The 22621-nt window shown below is 47.9% G+C and overlaps 1 long non-coding RNA gene across 1 annotated transcript; it reads left to right on the top strand.

Annotated features, from left to right (window-relative positions):
* Positions 1 to 2034: 2034 nt before the first annotated feature.
* LOC144111241 (uncharacterized) lies at positions 2035 to 17170 on the top strand. Its single transcript, XR_013310009.1, has 3 exons — positions 2035 to 2118; positions 13991 to 14178; positions 17051 to 17170. It is a non-coding gene; the product is annotated as an uncharacterized LOC144111241 (long non-coding RNA).
* The last annotated feature ends 5451 nt before the right edge of the window (positions 17171 to 22621 follow it).

Genomic DNA, 22621 nt, shown 5'->3' with positions numbered 1-22621 from the left:
GAGGTCGACGAAAGAGATCGCGAGAAGACAGAATTCATGACCCCGGAGGGGCTGTTTGAGTTCAAGGTGATGCCATTTGGTCTCTTTTCCGCACCAGCGACGCTTCAGCTAGTAATGGAGACAGTGCTGGCAGGCCTGAAGTGGCAAATTTGTCTGGTATATTTATATGACGTCGTTTTCTTCGCCTCGAACTTTGAAGAGCACCTCAAAAGACTTCGAACAGTACTAGATGCAATCAAGTCGTCTGGCCTAACCTTGAAAGCAGAGAAATGCCACTTTACTTACGAAGAGCTGCTGTTTCTAGGCCACATCGTTAGCAAGGAAGGAGTACGGCCAGTCCTGCAGAAAACAGCTGCTATTGAACAGTTTCCACCGCCGGCCGATAAGAAAGCAGTGGGCAGATTTCTCGGACTGTGCGCATCTTACCGACGATTTGTGAAAAACTTTTCGCGCATCGCCGAGCCCCTGACCCAACTGACGAAGGCAGACGTGCCGTTTAAATGAGAAGCGCCTCAAGCAGAAGCCTTCAAGGAACTTCAGCGTCGTTTACAGTCCCCACCGATCCTTGCGCATTTTGATTAAAACGCCGATGCTAAAGTTCATACCCACGCAAGCAGCGTGGGACTAGGCGCCGTCCTCGTTCAAAAAAGTGACAAGCTGGATAAAGTCATCGCATACGCTAGCCGTTTTTCTTTCCAAGGCCGAGGCTAACTATTCGACAACTGAGAAGGAGTGCCTTGCCATCATCTGGGCTACGTCGAAATTCCGCCCCTACCTTTACGGACGACCGTTCAAGGTGGTCAGCAACCACCACGCGCTCTGCTGGTTTGGCAATTTGAAGGACATCTCTGGCCGACTCGCTCGATGGAGTCTGCGTCACCAGGAGTTTGACGTCACCGTCGTTTACAAGTCCGGACGCAAGCACTCTGACGCCGATTGCCTCTCACGAGCCCCTGTAGATGCACTGCCTCCGGACGACGATGAGGACGCTTTCCTGGGACCCATCAGCCCCAGCTCTTTTGCTTAGCAGCAACGCTCGGACCCCGGCCTCATCGAGTACCTGGAAGGCAAGGTTTCTTCACCCCCCGCTTCATTCAAGCGAGGACTGTCTTCCTTCTGTGTGCAAAATGAGGCCCTTGTGAAGAAGAACTTTACAGCGAGAAAAACAACCTACCTCCTTGTTATACTTTCTTGTCGGCGCGAAGAAGTTCTACAGGCTTCACACGACGAACCGACAGCTGGACATCTCGGGTTTACTCGCACGCTCCGCCGCATTCAAGACAAGTATTACTGGCCCCGATGTCTGTCGATGTCGCACACTATGTGAAAACCTGCCGAGATTGTCAGCGACGAAAATCTCCTCTTACACGGCCAGCCGGATTTCTGAACCCCATTGAACCTCCCTAAAGGCCCTTTCAGCAGATCGGCACGGACTTGCTTGGCCCTTTTTCAACGTCAACATCTGGAAATAAGTGGATAATCATAGCGACCGACTACCTGACCCACTGCGCCGAGGCGAAAGCCCTACCGAACGGAACAGGAGCAGCAGCGGCGGAGCGGGTCGGACGTGGAATAATCCGTTCTTCGCTGTGTTTTACAGTCGCAGATGCTGCAGTGTTTCCGCGGTGCTTCGGACAAGAATCTCACCGTGGCCGGTTTTCCTTGGGAAGACTCAATTCAAACACCGTTCTCAAGCATCGTTTCCATATCAGCGAGACGGAGCCAATCAACGGGAGCCGACGGCTGTGACGAAAGCTGTGGAAACTTTTGCAACGGGGGGCGTACTTCGCCAGGCACTTTGGCAGCAGCGGCGGAGCAGGTCGGACGTGGAACAATCCGTTCTTCGCTGTGTTTTACAGTCGCAGATGCTGCAGTGTTTACGCGGTGCTTCGGACAAGAATCTCACCGTGGCCGGTTTTCCTTGGGAAGACTGAATTCAAACACCGTTCTCAAGCATCGTTTCCATATCAGCGAGACGGAGCCAATCAACGGGAGCCGACGGCTTTGACGAAAGCTGTGGAAACTTTTGCAACGGGGGGCGTACTTCGCCAAGCACTTTGGCAGCAGCGGCGGAGCGGGTCGGACGTGGAATAATCCGTTCTTCGCTGTGTTTTACAGGTTGGTCAAACCTCTTCATATTAAGTTCGTGCATGTTGCTTAGCTATCTGCCGCTGCTGCCAACTTGCTAGTCGATATTGGTCACCATGAATCGGTGTTGCAAATGTCGCGAAAAGCTAAAGAATGACGATAACGCTATCACATGCAGTGAGTGTGAATTTCGTTTTCATGGCGCGATATGTTCAGGCATGAGTGAAACGACATTTGCTTCAAAACGAGGGTCGACTAAGAAGGCTTGGAAGTGTGAAGCGTGTAAACGAGGAAAGGGTGATGCCTCAAACGGTGACTCTAATACGGATCCCGACCTGAAAGTTCTTATTGTGGAAATGAACAGGAAATTGACTTCCCTTCTCCCTCTTACCGAAAAGCTAGATGCAGTAGAGAGCTCAATCCAGATGCTGCATGAAGAGTTTGCCACTATAAAAGAGCGTTTTGATACGCAGGATAAGGAAATCAAAGGAATTAAAGGCAGAATTGGCAAGCTGGAGAGAGATGCTGGCTCAAAAGATATAACTCAGTTACAACTCAGTGTCCATGACATAGAATGGCGCAGCAGGCGCTTGAACATTGAGATTCATGACATTCCTGAGGCGGCAGGAGAGGACCTCTTGTCAAAAGTCAACGAAGTGGCAGACAAAATTGGCATGAACCATCTCACTGAGGCGGACACCCTCGCACTTCATAGGATGTCTGCGAAACCAGGAAAGACAAAAAGTGTGATCGCCCGTTTTGTGAGGCAGGATCTTCGAGACGCTTGGCTGCAGAAAAGGGTGGTTCTTAAGGAAAAAGGCGACTCAGTGTACATCACAGAAAACATGACCAACTATTCGAGAGTGTTGTTGCAAGCCACAAAAGAGTGGGCTAAACAGGCTGGCTTTGCATATGTGTGGCACGTCAACGGGAAAATTTTGGTGCGTAGAAGGAGTGGCGATGGCGCTAAGGTTATTAAGAGCGTAAGTGACCTCTCCACACTTGTTAGCTAAATGCCTTTTCGTGTAGTCGGAAACCCGTGACCCTTATCTTGAAATGGCGCACCTAGGGCACGTTACCTTAGAAGAACTCTTAAGAGAGCTTGGTGGTCAGACACAAGGTTATCTTCGTTGTTTTCACTTAAATGCACAGTCTGTATTTAACAAGGTTGCTGAACTAGAATCCTTGTTAAAAAAGCTTGAGAATTGTTTTGATGTTCTGATGATAACAGAGACATGGCAAACAAGCAGTTGTGACACTTTTGACCTTCCTAATATGACAACTTTTTCTGTTAGCAGAACTACTCGTCGCGGTGGTGGTGTGTCTGTGCTAGTAAGCTCTCTGTTACAGCCTGCCTTGCTTTCAGAATTCTCTTGTCACAGATAATTTTGAGATTATTTGTCTGCAAATCAAAGACGCTGTAATTGCAACTTGTTATCGCCCTCCGGATGGTTCTCTTCTTGAAGTTTTTCTGTTTTTAGATAATTTATTGTCATTTGTTAACCAAAACAGATAAAATGTGATACTTGCCGGTGATTTTATTGTTGATATGAGTAGCAATAGTATGAAGAAAACAGATTTTGAAAATGTATTGCTATCTAATGGCTGTATAAACCATGTTGTTTCTCCCACACGACTAACGTCGTCCACGCAAACAATTCTAGATTTAGTAATAACAAATTATGATGCTAACCTTGTCAGTTCCGGTGTTCTTACTTACCCTATTAGTGATCACTTGCCTGTGTTTTGTAGCATAAAATTTAGTACTCGGGGAAACTTCCACCATAAAGTGTTTAATCTTTTTCAACATGTTACACCTACCCTCTTAGAAGCTTTTTATCATGAGTTGGAAACAGTTTGTTGGGACAACGTCCTTCAGGCAACAAATGCGAACGTAGCTTATGATGCCTTTTTGAGTTTGTTTCTTTCGGTATACCAACCTCACTTCGTATTCCAACGCCACACGGGTAATAAGAGATGTCGAAAACCTTGGGTGACAAAGTACCTATTGAAGAAGATTGAAAAGAAAGAACGTCTGTTTAAAACATTTATGCGAACTCGTACAGCATCTGATCTCGCTACGTTCAAAAAATTTCGTAATGACTTGACTAAGCAGCTAAGAAAAGCAAGAGAACTGTACTATCAGAAAATGTTCGGTTCCAACGTAAAGCGCACTGACTTAATGTGGAATAACATAAATGCACTGATGGGTCGGAGCGAGAATAAACAGATAGTTGAAGTTTTTCACGAAGGACAATTATTAAAAGGAGAAGAAATGGTAAATATATTTAATGACTACTTTGTTAACAGAGATTTTACTAAAAACCAGATAACATCATACAAAACTTTAGGGCAGAAAAACTCTAGCACTATATTTTTTGAACCAACAGATGCAAATGAAGTGTGTTCTCTTTTTTTGAGTTTAAATAATTCTCATAGTGTTGATGCAGATGGTATACAAATAAGGCCTGTCAAGTATGTGATACGTATAATCAGCCCCATTCTAGCGCATATTTTTAATCTCTGCATTTCTACAGCTGTTTTTCCAACAAAAATGCAAGTCGCCCGTGTGACAGCCTTATATAAGAAACGTGATAAAAATGATGTATCTAACTACAGACCGGTGTCAATTCTTCCTGCCTTTTCGAAAGGTCTCGAGAAAATCATCCTAGATCGAATATCGCGCTTCTGCAACAAGCATAATATAATAACTACTTCGCAATATGGCTTTAGAAGAGACAGGTATACAGAGCTGGCGCTGTTGTACCATAAGGAATATATTCTAAAACATTTTGAAGAGAAATGTATTGTTATCGGTATTTTTGTTGATTTTAGCCAAGCTTTCGATTATATTAGTCATACTATCCTTTTTGAAAAACTGCATCATTATGGTATCCGGGGACATGTTTTGGCCCTGCTCCAAAGTTATCTATCAAATAGATTTCAATATGTCGACATAAATGGTTTCATTTCTCACAGAAAAAAAAATAATTTCAGGACTCCCACAGGGTAGCATTTTAGGCCCTGTCCTATTTAATTTGTACATTAACGATATTGTACACATGTGCTCAGATACCAAGATAGTTATATATGCCGACGACACGAGTGCTTTGGTGCCATCACGTTCTGAAGCTGAAGGAATTACTAAAGCAAATATTTTTCTGGGCAAATTGGACTCGTGGATTTCCAGCAATCAATTAAAACTTAACGCAAACAAAACAAAGGTGGTAATTTTTCGACCAAAAAGTAAACAAATTTCGTTACAAGGAAACGTAATGTTTAGATCCGCAGCCATTGATGTGGTAGATACTGTCAACGTGTTAGGGGTATATTTTACTTCATCTTTACAATGGAATGATCATGTAAACAGTCTAATCAGCAAACTGAGCTGCATAACTGGAATTTTAAATCGCAACCGCTATACTCTTCCAAAAAAAGTTAAACTAATGGTCTATAACGCTCTCTTTGTTTCCCACCTAAACTACTCTCATTTAGTCTGGGGAACATCAACAAAAACTAATCTGTTGAAGCTTGAAAGGCTACAGAAAAAAATAGTACGAATAATTGAAAACGTTGAATACACAGCGCCTCCTTCAGATATCCTTGCTTCGCTTAATTTATTGAAAGTAAGAAATATTTACGAATACAAATTATGCAGGCAGTACCGTTTAAGTGTCCAACGAGAGAGTACAATTTTTACTGAAATGGCAGAACTAAAACCCAATTATCCCATCTACAGCACCAGAACTCCAGAACGATGGAAAGTTCCAAAATGTCGTACTGCCTATGAACAACAAACACTCCGGTATAACCTTCCGCGATTATTGAATGCTGCAGAAAAAGAAGGCGCTGATATATCCAATATGTCTCTTCCAAATATGTACAAATATTTTGCTATTCATACTCTTTTTTGTGAATGAATGCACAGGTCTATCTTTATGTTCAATTACATTGCATTGTTTACTTTTCAAAAAAAAATGTTTTTCCAGGAGTCCAGGACAACGCTGGCAAACCCAGTGTTCTATTAAAACTCCTATTTAGGCTTATTTTATTTTGTGATGCGATATAGTGCTGTTTATTTTTTATTTTTTTCCTCTTTGCAACAAAAAAAAGTGTATTGTCCCGCTCTGCTGCTGTATGCACTGTAAGGGGGCGGAGGATTTTTCAAGCCACAAACGTACGGCTTTTCCCTCCGCATCCTTCCACTTCTTTGTGGAGAATAAAACTTGTATGTATGTATGTAAGTCGCCAAATTTTTCGTGGATTGCATTCTTCTTCGACACGGCGCCCCCGATGTGCTCATCACGGACAGAGGAACAGCATTAACGGCGGAACTAACGCAAGCCATCCTGCGCTACAGCCAAACCAGCCACCGGAGGACAACTTCATACCATCCGCTGACCAACAGACTGACCGAGCGCCTAAACAAAACCATCTCCGATATGCTCGCCATGTATGTCGATGCCGAACACAAAACCTGGGATGTCATCCTGCCTTACGTCGTCTTCGTCTACAACACCGCAGTGCAGGAGACCACACAGATGACGCCTTTTAGACTCGTCCATGGCAGGGAGGCCACGACCAAGGTACACGCCATGCTGCCCAACGTTACAGAAGAAGGGAACGTCGACGTTGCCGCCTACCTTCAACGCGCAGAAGAACCTCGAAGGCCTGCCCGATTACGGATCAAAGATCAGCAGCGGTCCGACGCCAGACGCTACAACCTACGAAGACGCAACGCGGAATACAAGCCAGGAGACAAAGTCTGGGTGTGGACGCCCATTCGCCGCCGTGGATTGAATGAAAAGCTTTTGCGCCGCTATTTCGGCCCGTACAAGGTTCTTCGTCGGCTAGGTGAACTGGATTATGAAGTCGTCCCTGACGCAATGACTGCATCCTAGCGACGCCGCGTACGACAAGAAGTTGTCTATGTAGTCCGTCTGAAGCCGTATTATGCTCGCTAAAGGCCGCTGCATTTCTATGCTCTATTTTCGCACAATTCGTTTTTTTTCTCTTACTAGTCGCATTATTTGTTTTAATACATCCGGTCGATGCTTCTTGCTTTAATGCATCGGGTCGGTGCCGCGAATATTTGCAGTGTTCGTTTTTCAAATCTGCCGCCACACCACCTTATCGCTTTCTTTGCGACGCGAGACGCGACTAGATTTATCTCGATTTGTCGCAGCCAGGCAGAGCTGATTCTACGCTGTTCTGGAATGTTCTAGTAACTTTGCACGCTTTATCTAGAAAGTGCGCTATTAGCTTTAAATTGAGCACGGCCTACAGCGGCGGGCATTCTGTTCGACGACCGCCGAGAAGGCTTGTCGCTTCGCCGCCACCGAGTGATTCAGTCCATTTTGGGTGCAAGTCAGCCCAATAAACAGTTTTATTTTAGAAGACCCTTTCGTCCGTCTTCATCGCTGCTTCGACTGCCGTCACCACTATGTGACAATATCTACTGCCCCCCAAAACTCAAAAACATCAGTTTTTCTAACATCTTTAGCGCAGCGCTAAGGATCGCGGGTCGCGACCACGACCTTCGCGCCGCTCTCGACAAAATGCGCAGGGGGATTGCGCCAGGGAGGGATAACGTCACAGTCAAACGGTTGGCAAACCTCCCCGATCGGGCATACGAAATGATACTTGAATATATCAACGCCATTTGGACCAGCAACTATTCGTTGCCACCCGATTGGAAGAGATCATTGCCAACGTTTATCCCGAAGGCACGGAAACCGGTAAACACAGACAACCTCCGGCCAATTTACCTCACCTAATGCGTAGGAGAACTGATGGAAACGACGGTCCGTGACCGCTTCTCGGAATATTTCGAGAGCAAGAACACCTTCGCCGGCACCATATTCAGCTTCCTGTCTCATAAGTCTACACAAGACATCTTTTTACAGCTTCATCGCGAGGTTCTGGAACACGTATAACACCCACACAATGACGAGATAGTCCTAGTACCTGATCTGAAGGCTGCGTTCGATAATGGTAAACACGGCGTCATATTAAAACATCTTAGCGAGACCGACTGCGGTCCTCGTACATTCAACTACATCAAACATTTGTTAACAGACCGCTTGGACTATATACGCATACAAGAGACAAAGTACGACCCGTTTGAGATGGGAACGCGGGGCACGCCACAAGGCGCTGTGTTGTCCTCGCTTCTCTTTAATATTGCCAAAATGCACCTCCCGACACAGCTGACGGGTGTCGGCGGAGTTCAGCATGCACTGTGCCCCGATGACACCACCATCTGGGGTACTGCGGGAAATGGAGGAATGCCTGCAAGCAGTGGCGAGCGCAGTAGACCACTATGCTACATACTGAGGCCTCCAGTGCTTCCCGTCCAAGTCTGAATTTGTGATATTCGAGATTCTCCGAAACGCAAAATGACGGAGATTGCTTGGAGGTTGTAGTCCGCAAAATTTTCAAGAGGGCCCTCGATCTCCCGATTTTCACTTCTAACGCGTGACTGCTCGCGTTGTGAATCGTGAACACCTATGAGGAACTTCGCGAGGCTCATCTCGTTAACCAATACACGCGTGTCGCTCAGACTGTGTCTGGGCACCGCCTCTTGGACTGGTTACATATCAAACATGACCACCATACGTTGGAACAAATTCGAGTGCCACAAACTGTGGAGACGCGCCCTCTACGTTCGACCTCTTCCGACTAAGATAAACAAGGAGGACTACACTGGCTAGCGCCAGGCGCAGGAGGATGCCCTGAACCGCTACTATGGCTCAAAGAAACACGTCTTCTATGTCGGCATTGCAGGTCGATCCCTACCACTCCAGTGGGTAATGGTGCACTGCTGCAGTCATACACGAGAGATAACATGTGGACGGCCTCTCGTGTAGAGCGCCCAGCTCAACTCAAGCGGAGGAGTTAGCGATCGCCCTCGCAACATCCCATCCCGAGTCTAAATTCATCCTCACAGACTCTTGCGGAGCCTGTCGTAACTATGAGTTTGGTTGGATCACTCCAACTGCTCACCAAATTCTTCACCACAGTACTCGCGACCACGATCCAACTGATCGTTCAATCATATGGGTCCCCGGCCACCAAGGCATGCCAGGTAACGAAGCTGCTCATGAGGCAGCCCATGCGCTCACTTACCGGGCACCATGCGTTTCTTGGGAGGACCTTAACCCAGACCACAGCCCTCTTCTTCGTTTTAAAGATCTTATTCACAAGCGCCCGAATTTGTGCGGTCTGAATAATATCCCTTATAAATAAGATCGAAACGCTGGCGAGTAACGGCCGCTTGGCAAATGAAACACCTGAAAACAACAGCACGGCGGCAAACAACGCCGCAGGCTTGCATAGGTGCCGCGGAGGGACCCCCCTCACCCCGCATAGGGCGGGCGGAGGAAGACGCTGAGGCCACGCAACGTACATCAAGTAATCAAGAGGCGATGGACGCTGAAGAGAGCCCCGTGACAGGAGAGGTAGCGGCGACCGCACAGATCACGACCGCGGCAACGGCACAGATCCGACGAGAAGGAGAGCTGATAGCAATTTTGGCCGCAATTTCCAAAATTAAAGAAAGGCTAGGCCAAATGGACGCCCTCCTCGAAGCTGTCGAGTCTGCCTCACAGCTTGGTGAAAAAAACAGCGCACAAGCAGACACAGACAGAAAGAAGGGGACAAGCGCTGAACTAGCAACTGAGGTTTTATTGAGAAGCATGGCGAAATATATACAGCACAGCATACAGCATTCAAAAAACATATAAACAGCACATAAAAGGCGGATAAGAAGCCAGCATCCAAAATCATCGCTTAACGTTGCATATCCAAGAATTCCATCTCTTTTGTTGAAAGAAGGATAGACGGGGTGCTAACACATGAGTCCTCCGCTTTTGCTATCGCCCTAGCCTCGATAATTTCCCTTGTTATTGTGCACTTGTTTCGTGCCAGGATTTTGCAGCCGTGAAGGTCGGGTATGCAGGCAGGTTTATGATTGCAACGGTGACAGTGTCTGCTTGTGCGCTGTTTTTTCACCAAGATGCAAAACCAACTAGCCCATTCAGCTGCTTTACTGCCTCACAGGCCGTCAGTGAGGCACAAGCGCCTAGGGTCAAAGCTACTCTCAACATCGGTGAGGAACCACTTCGCGTCCCTGAAAAAGGAGCGGGCCGAAAAAATCAAAGACGCGATCGCGAAAAGGCGCAGTCGACTCAAGGCGTTCGGAAACGATGATGCAGAAGCCAGGTAAAAAGCACAAGGAGAAGACCGGGGGAGGGGGGGGAACCATCATAATTTACCAATGGAACTTCCACGAGACACGAGATTCGCAGCAAAAAAGCGGAAATAACGTTACACATTGACGGGCAAGAAAACAAGCCCGATGTAATTGCTCTACAGGAAACAAACGGGAAACCAAGACTCCCGGGGCACGTCACTTACACGGACCCCACGGAGAACGGAACAGCGGTGCTCGTCTACAGCAACGTGGCGGCAACTCAACATGTCACGGCGCAGGGCGGATGCGAGCACACGCTCGTCGAAATTCATGCGGGAGAAATTGGCAGCTCGGGCAGTTTATTTGTAATGAGCGAGTACTGCCGGCCGTCACAACGGCAGTACGATTTGACCGCGTCGTGAGCCAGGCGAAAGTATTGGCGGGGACCAGGCCGCTCCTGATTCTCGGCGACTTTAATGCCCCTCACGCAACGTAGGGTTATCAATTCCAGTCCAAGAGAGGAAAAGCACTGGCCAAAGCAATGGAGGCAAAAGTGTCGCGATGGACACCACGCCAGACTTGTCGTGGTTATCGGCCACGCTAGACGTCTCCTGGAGAAGCGAAGAAGTGTACCTGGGGTCTGAACACAGCGTGATCGGCATCACGATCCGAGGCACCCGATATCGGGCTGTGCTGGGGACAGCAGGGATCACGGATTGGGACAAGATGAGAAAGTTTACCCAAGAACAAGTAGAGGCGCCCGAGGAAAAATCGGTAAATCCGAAACACAACAGACCTACGTCCAATGGGCGAGAGACCAGAAGAAGGCCCTCGAAAAATTTACCCAAGAAATCGCAACGACGTCGCAGACACTGTAAGTGGATGCCAGACGGACCCACATGTGGGCGGCCCGGATGCTCGTTAACGCGGCGGTGGAAACGTCAGAGACACAAAAGAAAGCTGGCCAAGAGTATAGTAGTATTGAACAAAGAGATCGCCCCCCAGTATGCGGCCAAACTATGTAGGGAAAATTGGCTGAAGACCTGCGACGGCATACAGAGAAAGCTCTCGACGGGGAAGACGTGGTGTCTCTTTAGGCATCTGATCGACTCGCTGAGTAGCAACACTGCGACGAATCGCAACCTCATCTGAGTATTGAACACGTAAAAGGGAGACGGCCGCAGACGCCTTGAAGATCTGAAGGCGAAGTACCTAAAGACAAAGGCCAGTACCCGGTTCCCGAGAGGTACGAAGGACCAGCCGTTTACCATGATGGAACTGTGGGCAGCGACAGATGACAATAACAAGAGAATTGCACCCGGCAGGGACGCCATAACTTACAAACTTCTCTGTAACATGAGCGGTACAGCGGCCCGCGACCTCCTAAAGCACATCAACGAAGCCTGGACGAGCTCACGGTTGCCGAAGGAATGGAAGGATGCTGAGGTCCGTTTCATTCCAAAGTCCGGCAAGGCCCTCACGATCGACAACATGCGGTCCATCTCCCTCACGTCCTGCGTGGGGAAGGTGATGGAGCGCATGGTCCTTCGCAGGCTGCAGAAGCGCCTAGAAGAAACAGATCAGATGCCGGAGACGATGTACGGCTTTAGACAACATCTCAGCACCCAAGACGTATTGATCCAAATCCACGAACTGGTCGTCAAGTTCGCAACGAGGCACGCGCCGCGCGGGATACTCGCCCTCGACCTGAAGGGAGCGTTTGACAACGTGTCCCACGTGAGCGTCTTGCAGAGTCTGAACAAGACCATTTGTGGTCAAAAGACACTCGGCTACATAAAATATTTTCTGTCAAACCGAACGGCGACCATCAGGATAGGGGAGGAGAAGTCGGACCCTGTCGAGCTCGGTGATAGGGGCACTACTCAGGGAATGGTTTTGTCGCCCCTGCTCTTCAATTTGGCCCTCCTGCCCCTGCCCGATCTACTCAAGCAAATAGACGGCGTTTACCACGCGTTCTATGCCGACGATATTACGGTGTGAACTACCCGAGCCGGGTCTGATGCCTCGATGGAGGAAGCCTTGCAGCTGGCAGCAACGACCGTGCACGAGTACGCAAAGTCGTGCGGACTAGCTGTGCTCCCCAGAAATCAGAGCTGCTCAAGATCCAACCGGAAAAATCTAAGGAGGAGCTGCCGCCGAACGTGATCATCACTATCGACGGAACGGTCATCAAGCCAACACAGCAGGTTAGGATTCTCGGCCTACTACTTCACAGCGACGGGAAGGCACACGCCGCCGTCGCAAAGGTCAAGACTACAACCGAGCAGATACTTAGTATGCTTCGGAGGGTATCTAACCGAAACCGAGGCCTTAAAGAGGATGATGCCACGTGCCTGGTACGCGCGTTCGTAGTGCCGCGGGTTACCTATTCAGGCACGTATCTCCAGCTGACAAAGGCGAATAGGGACACCCTAAACACGATGATTCGTAAGGCGACGAAGCAAGCACTGGGCATGCCCATATACTCGTCCACGCAAAGACTTCTAAACATGGGCGCCCACAACCCGGTGGAGGAGCTCATCGAAGCCCACCTCTCTACTCAGAGAATCCGGCTCAGTCACACTGAACATGGACGAGCCGTCCTACGCAAGATGGGATGGCAGATCGAGCCAGTTCCTATCAAGGCGGCGCTTCCGGAGGACTGGAAGACGAATATTCAGACCGAACCGCTTCCCGAAACATGACGCCGGGCAAGGACGACGAGAAGCGCACCACGCGGGGCAAAGCCATAGCCCGGAAGCTGGAAGAGAACCCCAGGGGCCTCTACGCGGATGCCTCGCTCCGAAAACACAATGACCGTGCAGCGGTGGTAGTTACGTCAAAAGACAGGCTGATCGTTAGCGCGTCCCTGAAGACAACAGACCCCGCAGTTGCCGAAGAAGCGGCCGTGGCCTTTGCACTTGCACAGCCGAGCGTGGACAACGTGGTCACCGACTCAAAGACAGCCTACGGAAGCTTGCGCAGGGGGGTAATCTCCTCCGCGGCCCGATCCATTCTATCCATGTGCAAGCCTCCAGGAAGAGCCATAGAGCTCGTGTGGGTCCCGGCTCACTCGCAGGTAGCAGGCAACATCATCGCCGACTACCATGCCCGAGAAATGTTCATCCCGGCCGAGCACGAGCCGGAAGAGCTATCGCACCCGGTCACCAGCTTTCGGGACATTACCCGGATGTACCGCGAGGAAAGGTGCAGACTGCCAGAACCGCACCCCAAACTCACCAGGCAGCAACAGACAATCCTGCGTCGAGCGCAGGCGGGATCGCTTGCGCATCCCGTACTGATGAACCGCCTATACCCTGCGGAACACGATACGCTCTGTCCTGGGCACCCTGCCGCACGTCTTGGCAGAGTGCACAAAACTCAAGACCCCCTCCTCCCCTTCCCGCCAACACCCCCAATCCCCAGCCCCTTGAGCGATGGGAGACCTTGTTATCCAGCCCTGCCTTACCGATTCAGCTCGCATTGAAGGACAGGGGCCAGGAGCTGCTGGAAACATATCGGTCCCGTAAATAGGGAACCACCCCGTCTGGTGCCTGCGTGCACCACCGATTTATTTCGGGATTAATAAATGTTGATTCATCATCATTTGTTTTAAAGACATTACTGAGCACTATCGTGCCGAACACCGGCGCTACCCAGCTGTCACGGCGACATCGATTTAATATTTCTTCCTGTTTACTATCGCAGAATTCCGCCGAGATTTCCGCCGACGCAAGCTGCATCACCGTCAGCGACGAAGAAGAGATAGACCCGTTTGGCGGAGCTACCACCACCAGACCGTGGATAAAAAGTGGCGCTGTGGCATCTCGGGGCACATTGGTAGCGGCAGTGGTCACGGCGACATCGATTTAATATTTCTTCCTGTACTATCGCAGGTTGGTGCGCCCCTTTTATTTTTTCTTGCATGCCTATTGTCAGTCGGCTGTCTGACCGCTGCTGCTGCCAAGTGTGTTACAATGGCTGGTGATGATAAAGAATGTCCGGAGTGTCAGTCAGGGGTAGATGATGAAAATGGCGTGTCTTGCAGCGTATGCCACACTGTGTTTCATGTAGGCAAATGTGCAAGTGTGTCTGAAGCGACACTGAAATCTAAAAAAGACCATCGGAAAACCTGGAGGTGTCCTAAATGCAGAGGACTAAAATCCAGCGCGTATGCGCCTGAGAAAGCTGCAGAAGAGCCAAACATACAGAACATGTGGCATATGCTGCAAGTCGTTGACAAAAAACTTGAAGTGTTATTGCCGCTGAAACGTACCGTTGACGATATGGAAACAGCTGTGCAATTTATGTCTGATCAACTGACTGGTTTAGTTAACCGTGTACAAAAAAACGAGCAAGATATAACAGAAATCAGAAAGAGAGTTGAAAAACTAGAAGGAATAGAACCTACTGAATCCATGGTAACTCAGCTTGACGAGTTGGAATGGCGGAATAGGCGAACAAACCTACAGTTTCATAGAATACCTCAATCTGAAAAAGAAGACTTATTGCAAAAAATTAATGCCATCGCTGCTATGATTGAGCTCCCAGAACTAACCTGTGATGACATGGACACTATACATCGGCTGCCCTCGAAATCAGAGAAGATTCCAACTAATATTTGCCGGTTCACAAGACAAAAAACCCGGGACCTGTGGTGGGCAAACAGGAATAAGATAGCAAATCAAGGTAGCAAAGTGCATGTGCTTGAGAACCTGACCAAAAGGAGCCGCGAACTGCTGAAAAAAACGAAGGAATGGGCAAACCAACAGGACTTCAAATATGTCTGGCACACAAATGGAAAAATACTGGTAAGGAAATCTGATGGCGCATTAGCGATAGTCATTTCAAAGGAAAGTACACTTGACACACTGCTTTAGGGGCTAGGCCCTTGCTCAGAAATGCACTTTTCGCACCCCTGGTGGACCTGCCCCCCCCCCCACCCCCGTTTTAAACAAGACAAAGTCTCAGTTCTTCCTGCCATCTGCTGTAAACACAGCGTCTGCTCAGAAAAAGAGCCGCATGTCTTTTTTTCACGTCAACGCACAGTCCCTGCGCAACAAAGGGGACGAGTTCGAATCTTTCCTTTCTGCACTTAACTTCCACTTCAACATTTTAATGGTTACTGAAACTTGGTACCAAAATAGCGGCGAAGCCTTACATTTGCCAAACTACACTACATATGTGCAAAATAGTATTGATAAACGAGGTGGGGGCGTGATGATAGCGATAGAAAACAAATTTAAATGCCGCCTTCTTGTCGATTTCACGTTAACTCATGATGACTATAAAATACTCTCCTTACAAAGTGGTAGAAACGTCTTTTATGTATTTTACCGACCTCCAAAAAGCAACTTCTCAAATTTTGCCAGCTTCCTTGATGAATACCTCCAATGGGTCACAGAGAACAACCTTAACCTTGTTTTAGGGGGTGACATTAACATGGATTTTCTATCACAATCAGTTAATAAGTTAGAGGTTGAGTCGATATTGGAATGCAATGGCTTCATTAACGTTATAAATGTCCCCACACGATTACAAGCAGCGACAGCAATCGACGTCTTGTTTAATTAATCCCCACCGAATCGCCTGAACTCTGGAGTAATTAATGGCCACATAAGTGACCACCTTCCAATATACCTGGTCGTCGAGAGTCCCCCCTCTACTAAAAATCGTATGCCTCCAAGTATTACACACCAACGCATAAATCATGACACACTAAATTACTTTAGGGCAGCCCTATCAAATTTTGACTGGAGTGTTGTGCAAAACAAGGACCGAGAAGATGCTTACAATGTCTTTATTAACATATTTAAATCCATATATGAACAAAGCTTTCCTCTCGTAACCTCAAAGAAACCCCGCAAAGCTCGCAAACCATGGATAACTGCCGAATACCTCAAAATAATAGAAACAAAAACAGACCTTTACAACCGTTTTATCCAAACCAGGTCACTAGATGACCTTCAACAATTTAAAACATACCGGAACAAAGTTACGTATGTTCTTCGACGGGCGAAAAAAGAGGACATGGAAAATCTGTTCAACCAAGACTTATTAAAAAGGAGCGATCTTGTGTGGAAAAACATAAACAAAATTTTAAATCGAGGTACAACTGTTCCTAGTGCACTTGAAAGTTTAGTCAACAATGAAACAGTGAGTGGGAAACGACTAGCAGATGATTTCAAAAACTATTTTGTGTCTCAGGCAGACGTGATCTACAATTTCATGAACATGAAGCGTCTTGACTCGCGGGTTGTTTGCAGTTCTTTCTTGTCTGCAACTGATGCGAACGAAATCAAAAATTGTCTTCTAGCTTTGCGTAACAGCAAGTCGTGTGATATTGATGACCTGGAAATTTCACCAGTAAAATATGTCGCTGATGTAATTAGTCCTGTGTTAGAATGTATTTTCAATAGCTGTATTGAACACGCAGTGTTCCCTAAGAAAATGCAGTTTGCCAAGGTCACAGTTATTCACAAAGGTGGAGACAAAAACAGTCTGTCAAATTATCGTCCAATATCTATTCTACCTGTTTTTTCAAAGTGCTTTTTGTCGGCGCATCCAACATCGTCATGATGTAAAATAAACATAATTGATTGATTGATTGATTGGATTGGGTAAAGCTGGCGAACGAACTCTCCTTAGGTTCTTTACAAACACCCTGCTGTTCCCGGCTGTTCTGAAGCACTGTGACTCCTCTTTTGACGGCCGCTGCACATTCTGTGTGTAGGTGGCCGACACCTTTGACATTGTTTGGGCATGCAGGAAAAATCCTTCTCTCCACCCATCACCCCTTCCCCTACCCGAGAGGACAGAGAGGCGGCTCTGCTCGGCTGCCAGGAACTATCGGCCCAACAGGCCCTGGTTCGGCGGACCTGCGCAGCGGTCAGGAAGAACGGGGTCCCGGAATGAAGGACTCCGCCTCCACTAGGGGCCTCTCCCCGAGCACCTCTCTGTACATTTAGATTAATAAATGAATTTCACCACCACATTCACGAGGACCTAGTCGAACAGTTAGGGCTGACGTGAGCCCTGCTTTGAATGCTGATCAGCATCGCCGCTTGGAAACTATCCTTGACTCTATTCATGACTGCTTTGAGACCACCTGTGAGGTCAGACAGACATCCATAACGAAACATCGTATCTTAGTTGATGACAGTGAGCGGCCTATCCGTCAACACCCCTATCGGCTGTAGCAAAAGAACGTGACGTGATACGGCTGCAGGTGGTCGAAATGCTTCGGGATAATGTCTTACAACCGTCTTAAAGTCCATGGGCTTCGCCCGTTGTGCTGGTCGCCAAGAAAGACGGGACACTCAGATTTTTGCCGACTATCGAAAACATTAAAATTACCAAAAAGGACGTTTAGCTGTTACCTCGAATTGATGACTCGTTCGACCGGCTGCGTCATGCCCGCTACTTTTCTTCTCTTGACCTCCGCAGTGGGTACTCACAGATTGAGGTGGATGAACGTGGCCGCGAGAAGACGGCGTTCGTTACTCCCGCCTGTTTGTATGAGTTCAAGATGTTCCCCTTGGGCTTGTGTTCCACTCCTGCAACCTTTCAAAGAAGGATGGACACTGTCCTCGTTGGCCTTAAATGGCAGTCCTGCCTCGTCTACCTTGATGACGTCATTTTTTCTCCCACCTACGATGAGCATCTCAAGCGCTTGAGTGCAGTACTGGAGGCCATACGATCGACCGGCCTCTCGCTCAAACCAGAAAAATGCCACTTGGCGTTCGAACGGTTGAAGTTTCTGGGCCATGTCGTGAGCGCTGAAGGTGTTAGCCCTGACCCCGACAAGACGGCGGCCGTCGCTGCGTTTCCGACCCTCATTGATAAGCATGGTGTGCGCTGTTTTTTGGGTCTCTGCGCCTATTACCGACCTTTTGTGCGAGACTTCTATCGACTGGCCGAGCCTCTATCTCGCTTGACAAAGAACGAGCAACCTTTCATCTGGGCCCAAGAACAGCGGAAGGCTTTCGACGACCTTAGGAACCGCCTTCAAACTACGCCCATTCTTGGCTACTTTGACAAGGAGGCGGACATGAAACTACACACCGATGCCATAAACGTCGGTCTGGGTGCCGTCCTCGTTCAGTAGCAAGATTGTGTTGAGCACGTGATTGCTTATGCAAACCGCACTCTGTCGCAATCTGATGCGAATTATTTTACCACGAAAAAGGAGTGCCTTGCTGTGGTTTAGGCGGTAACGAAATTTTGCCCATACTTGTATGGTCGCCCATTTCGAATCGTGAGCGATCAGCACTCGCTTTGTTAGCTCGCGAACCTTAGACCCATCGGGGAGGCTAGCGCGTTGGAGCCTCCGGTTGCAAGAATTCCGATGTTACCATCGTGTGCAAGTCTGGCAACAAACGCAGCGACGCCGACTGCCTGTCCAGTGTTCCTGTCCCGTACACCAGTGCTGACATGGAAGACGATCCTGCTTTTCTTGGCGCTTTAACCACGTCCGTCCTTGCTTAACAGCAGCGTGATGACGCCGGGCAACGACCCCTCATAGAGTACCTCGAAGGCCGCACATCGTCGCCGCCCCGCTTCTTCACACTCGGGCTATCGTCGTTCTTCTTGCGGGGCGGCATCCTCTACAAGACAAACTACGGTCCCATGAGGACTCCGTACCTGCTCGTGGTTACAGGGGTGCTTCGAGACGAAGTTTTACACGCATGCCAAGACAAGCCTTCTTCCGGCCACCACGGCTTTTCGCGCAAGTTGGCGCGGGTAGGGCTGGTACTTTCCCCGGCTTGCTACAGTTGTCCAGCACTATGTTAAGTCTTGCCGCGAGTGCCAACGTTGGAAGACACCACCTGTGAAGCCGGTCGGTATATTGAAGCCCATTGATCTACCTCTAATCCGTTCTCATCAGGTGGGCATGGACTTGCTGGAACCATTTCTGACGTTATCATTGGGCAAAAGGAACATTATAGTTGCCACCGACTAGCTCACTCGGTATTGTGAGACGAAAGCCCTTCCCTGCGGCACCGCTGCCGAAACTGCGAACTTTTTCATCTTTAACATTTTTTCCGTCACGGTGCCCTGAGGTCGTTTTAATTGATAGAGGCACAGATTTTACATCTGCCCTTACTCAGGAAGTTACGCGTCTCAGTGGCACCAGTCGCCGTCGAACCACTTCCTATCATCTTCAAACAAATGGACTGACGGAGCTGCTCAATAACACCATTGCCGACATGCTTTCCATGTTCATCGACACTTACCTTAAGAACAGGGACCAGATCTCGCTTTACGTCACGTCCGCCTATAACACTGCTTTGCAAGAAACACGCTTCATGCCATTCCGTTTGGTGCACGGTAGCGAAGCCACGACTATGCTTGACACAATGTTGCTGCCTGAGGTTGCACTGCCCTCCGTCGCTGGCGCTGAAGAGTTCGTTCGGCACATAGAAGCCGCCCGCCCGCTAGCTCGACATCGATCCCGTACCAAGCAGGAAATCGGTGCTCAACGTTAAAACTTTCATCATCAGGCGGTGCTTTACCACTCTGGCAATCAAATTTGAACTTGGACCCCAATCTGTCTGCGGGGTCGCTCCAAAAAGCTTCTGCGCCGCTACTTCGGCCCCTATGAGGTACCTCGCAAACTTAGTGACATCTGCTACGAAGTGCTCCCGCAAGAGTCTGTTAGCTCCTCTAGGCGGCAGGCGGCATTTGAAATCGTCCACGTTGCCAGGATGAAGCCTTTCTAATCCCGCTAGGAATTATTTCGCAAAGTCCGGAGCCAGAGACTTTATTCCGGCTTTCCGTGATTCCGCGGCATCGGGGCAGTGCCGTTTTCAGGAAGAGGGGCAATGCCACATTGTTAGCCATTTATTGGCGCCGCCATGCGGTGGGACAGCGCCCGCTGGCCTTCTTTGTCTTCCCGGCTCATGCATTGGTTCGCTCAGTGTGACTGCTTTGCTAGTCCTGGAGTGCCCTTCTTCCCTTTTTGCCGGCTTTCGGTGAAAATATTGCACAACCTGTCTGCATAGTTGGCGCTCAATAATTGTGGTTTACAGCGCTTAGACAGACGGATACAGGACAGAAACAGAAAAGATGACGGTACAAGCGATGAACTTCAACTTTATCCGAGAACCATTAAAACACTGCATATATACTCAAAAAACAGGTGCCAACAGGCGGCAATTTTATGCACAAGTAGCAACAAGAAGTGATATGAGAAGTAGTGGTAAAAGAATAAAAACTGGCTTGTAAAATGTCAGGACATCCACCGGCTTGCGACACGCATCCCGTCGTACCGTTCAACACATCCCGCAGCCAGTACGTATTGAGTGGATCCCACGGTAACTGCTTACCTCTCCAAAGTTGAAAGGCACATATTTTTCGGTTAGTGAAGACTTCTCAAAAAGAATTCGTGACGTCAGAAAAAAGTTATGGGAAAACGCATCTCGCGAAAAGAGCAATGGTGCCAAGCTTAAGCTGGTGTTTGACACGCTTTGCATTGGCGATGACATGTTCGGACGGCATAATGCAAGAAACACTCTGCATAAAATCCCGAGGAATCAAGAGTTACACCAGAAAGAAAACAGCCCGGTTTTCAAAATTCTTAACATAAATTGTCGCAGCGTCGTAAACAAAGCTGCAGAACTTGACGGCATGCTCTTTTCACACGACGCGGACGTTGCCATACTTACTGAGACCTGGTTAAGCAATGAAATATTTGACAGTGAATTTGTTCCCAAAGACTATAAAGTTTTTCGTGGTGACCGCGACAGAAGAGGTGGAGGAGGGGCAATTTTAATGAAATCATCACTGCAACTTTTCAGCAAGCGTGATGCTCAAGGCATTAAAGCAGTATTTTGCAAAACATACATTAACAAGTTCCGTTTTGTTGGTGCTTTTTACAGGCCTCCCAAATCATCTATTACGGTCTTGGAAATCTTAAGAGCATATTTACAATTCCATGTAAGAAGAGACGATAGACTAATTCTGGCTGGTGATTTCAACTTGCCTAACATTGACCGACACACATTTTGATCAAACTCTGCCCATAACGCTGATACTCTAATGCTCGACATTGTATTCACATCTGATCTGCTGCAAGTAGTAAATAATTTTACGAGACTGCAAGGAGCCGCAAGATCAATTCTAGATCTATTTTTGTAAGAGGTGCCATTAGCAACTTCATAACCTGTGACGTCACAAACCGAATATCTGATCACAAAGCTGTGCTGCTGAGCCTGTCAAATGTGTACCCTGATCGTCAAACTAGCCTGCAATTTTTTCCAAATTTTTTGCTTTGCGCACGACGAATCAATTCTAGATAATATTATTAGTTATTAGTACCTCAAATGCCCTATTGAAGAGGTATTACATGAGGGGGTGGAATTTCAGCAGTGCATTTCTGCTTTGGACGATCTGAATGACGATGAGTCGATCTGATCCACGATGGTGTTTGGCAGGTCATTCCTGTCCCTTGCTGTATGAACGAAAAATGATGGCAGATGCGCAGAAGTGCGGGCAGGAGGAGGGTAGACTGCCTTCCCGTGGTTTGTGCGATTGGAGATGCGATGTGCGGCGCTGAAAATGGAGTTCAGAAATGGATGATAATAGAATTTATGAAGCAGACACAGTCTTGAACTTTTTCGGCGGTTAGCTTGAGTTGTGAGATGAGCATTGCGTTTTAGTTCAGTTACACTTACATGATAAGAATAGGCTGAGAAAATGAAATGAGCTGAGTAATTCTGCACAGATTCGAGAGTAGAAGAAGGGTTATTTTGATGAAGGCCCCAAATCGCGCATCCATATTCTAATTTGGGAGGGATAAGTGTTAAGTAAGAAAGGGATTTCTTTGATGGGGGTGCTAGCCACAGGGTTCGTCGAAAGTAACCAAGAACTCGATTTTCCTTGCTAGTAAAATTAGATACATGAAAAGACCAATTTATATCAGGCGTCAAATGGATACCTACATACTTGTAAACTGATACTGAAGCGATTTCTGCATTCCCAATTGGATATATTGAAAGTGGTTGTGAATGACGTTTGTAGATTGATAGCAGAGATGTTTTTTCACATTTAAGAATATTGACCATATATTACACCAGGTTAGTACGTGCTGAATGTCAGACTGAAGAAGCAAAATGTCGGAGCTGTTAGTTATAGGCCGCTAGATAACGCAATCATCAGCGAATATGCGAATGTTAGAACATATGTTGGCAGGCAAATTATGAATGGTTTGGTTTAAGTGGGTTTAACGTCGCAAAGCCACTCAGGCTATGAGAGACGCCGTAGTGAAGCGCTCAGTAAATTTCGACCACCTGGGGTTCTTTAACGTGCACTGACATCAAACTGTACACGGGCCTCTAG

Source organism: Amblyomma americanum, chromosome 11 (genome assembly GCF_052857255.1).
Source record: "Amblyomma americanum isolate KBUSLIRL-KWMA chromosome 11, ASM5285725v1, whole genome shotgun sequence".
In the NCBI taxonomy this organism is placed as follows: Eukaryota; Metazoa; Arthropoda; class Arachnida; order Ixodida; family Ixodidae; genus Amblyomma; species Amblyomma americanum.
This window is presented reverse-complemented; position numbering and strand designations above follow the sequence as displayed.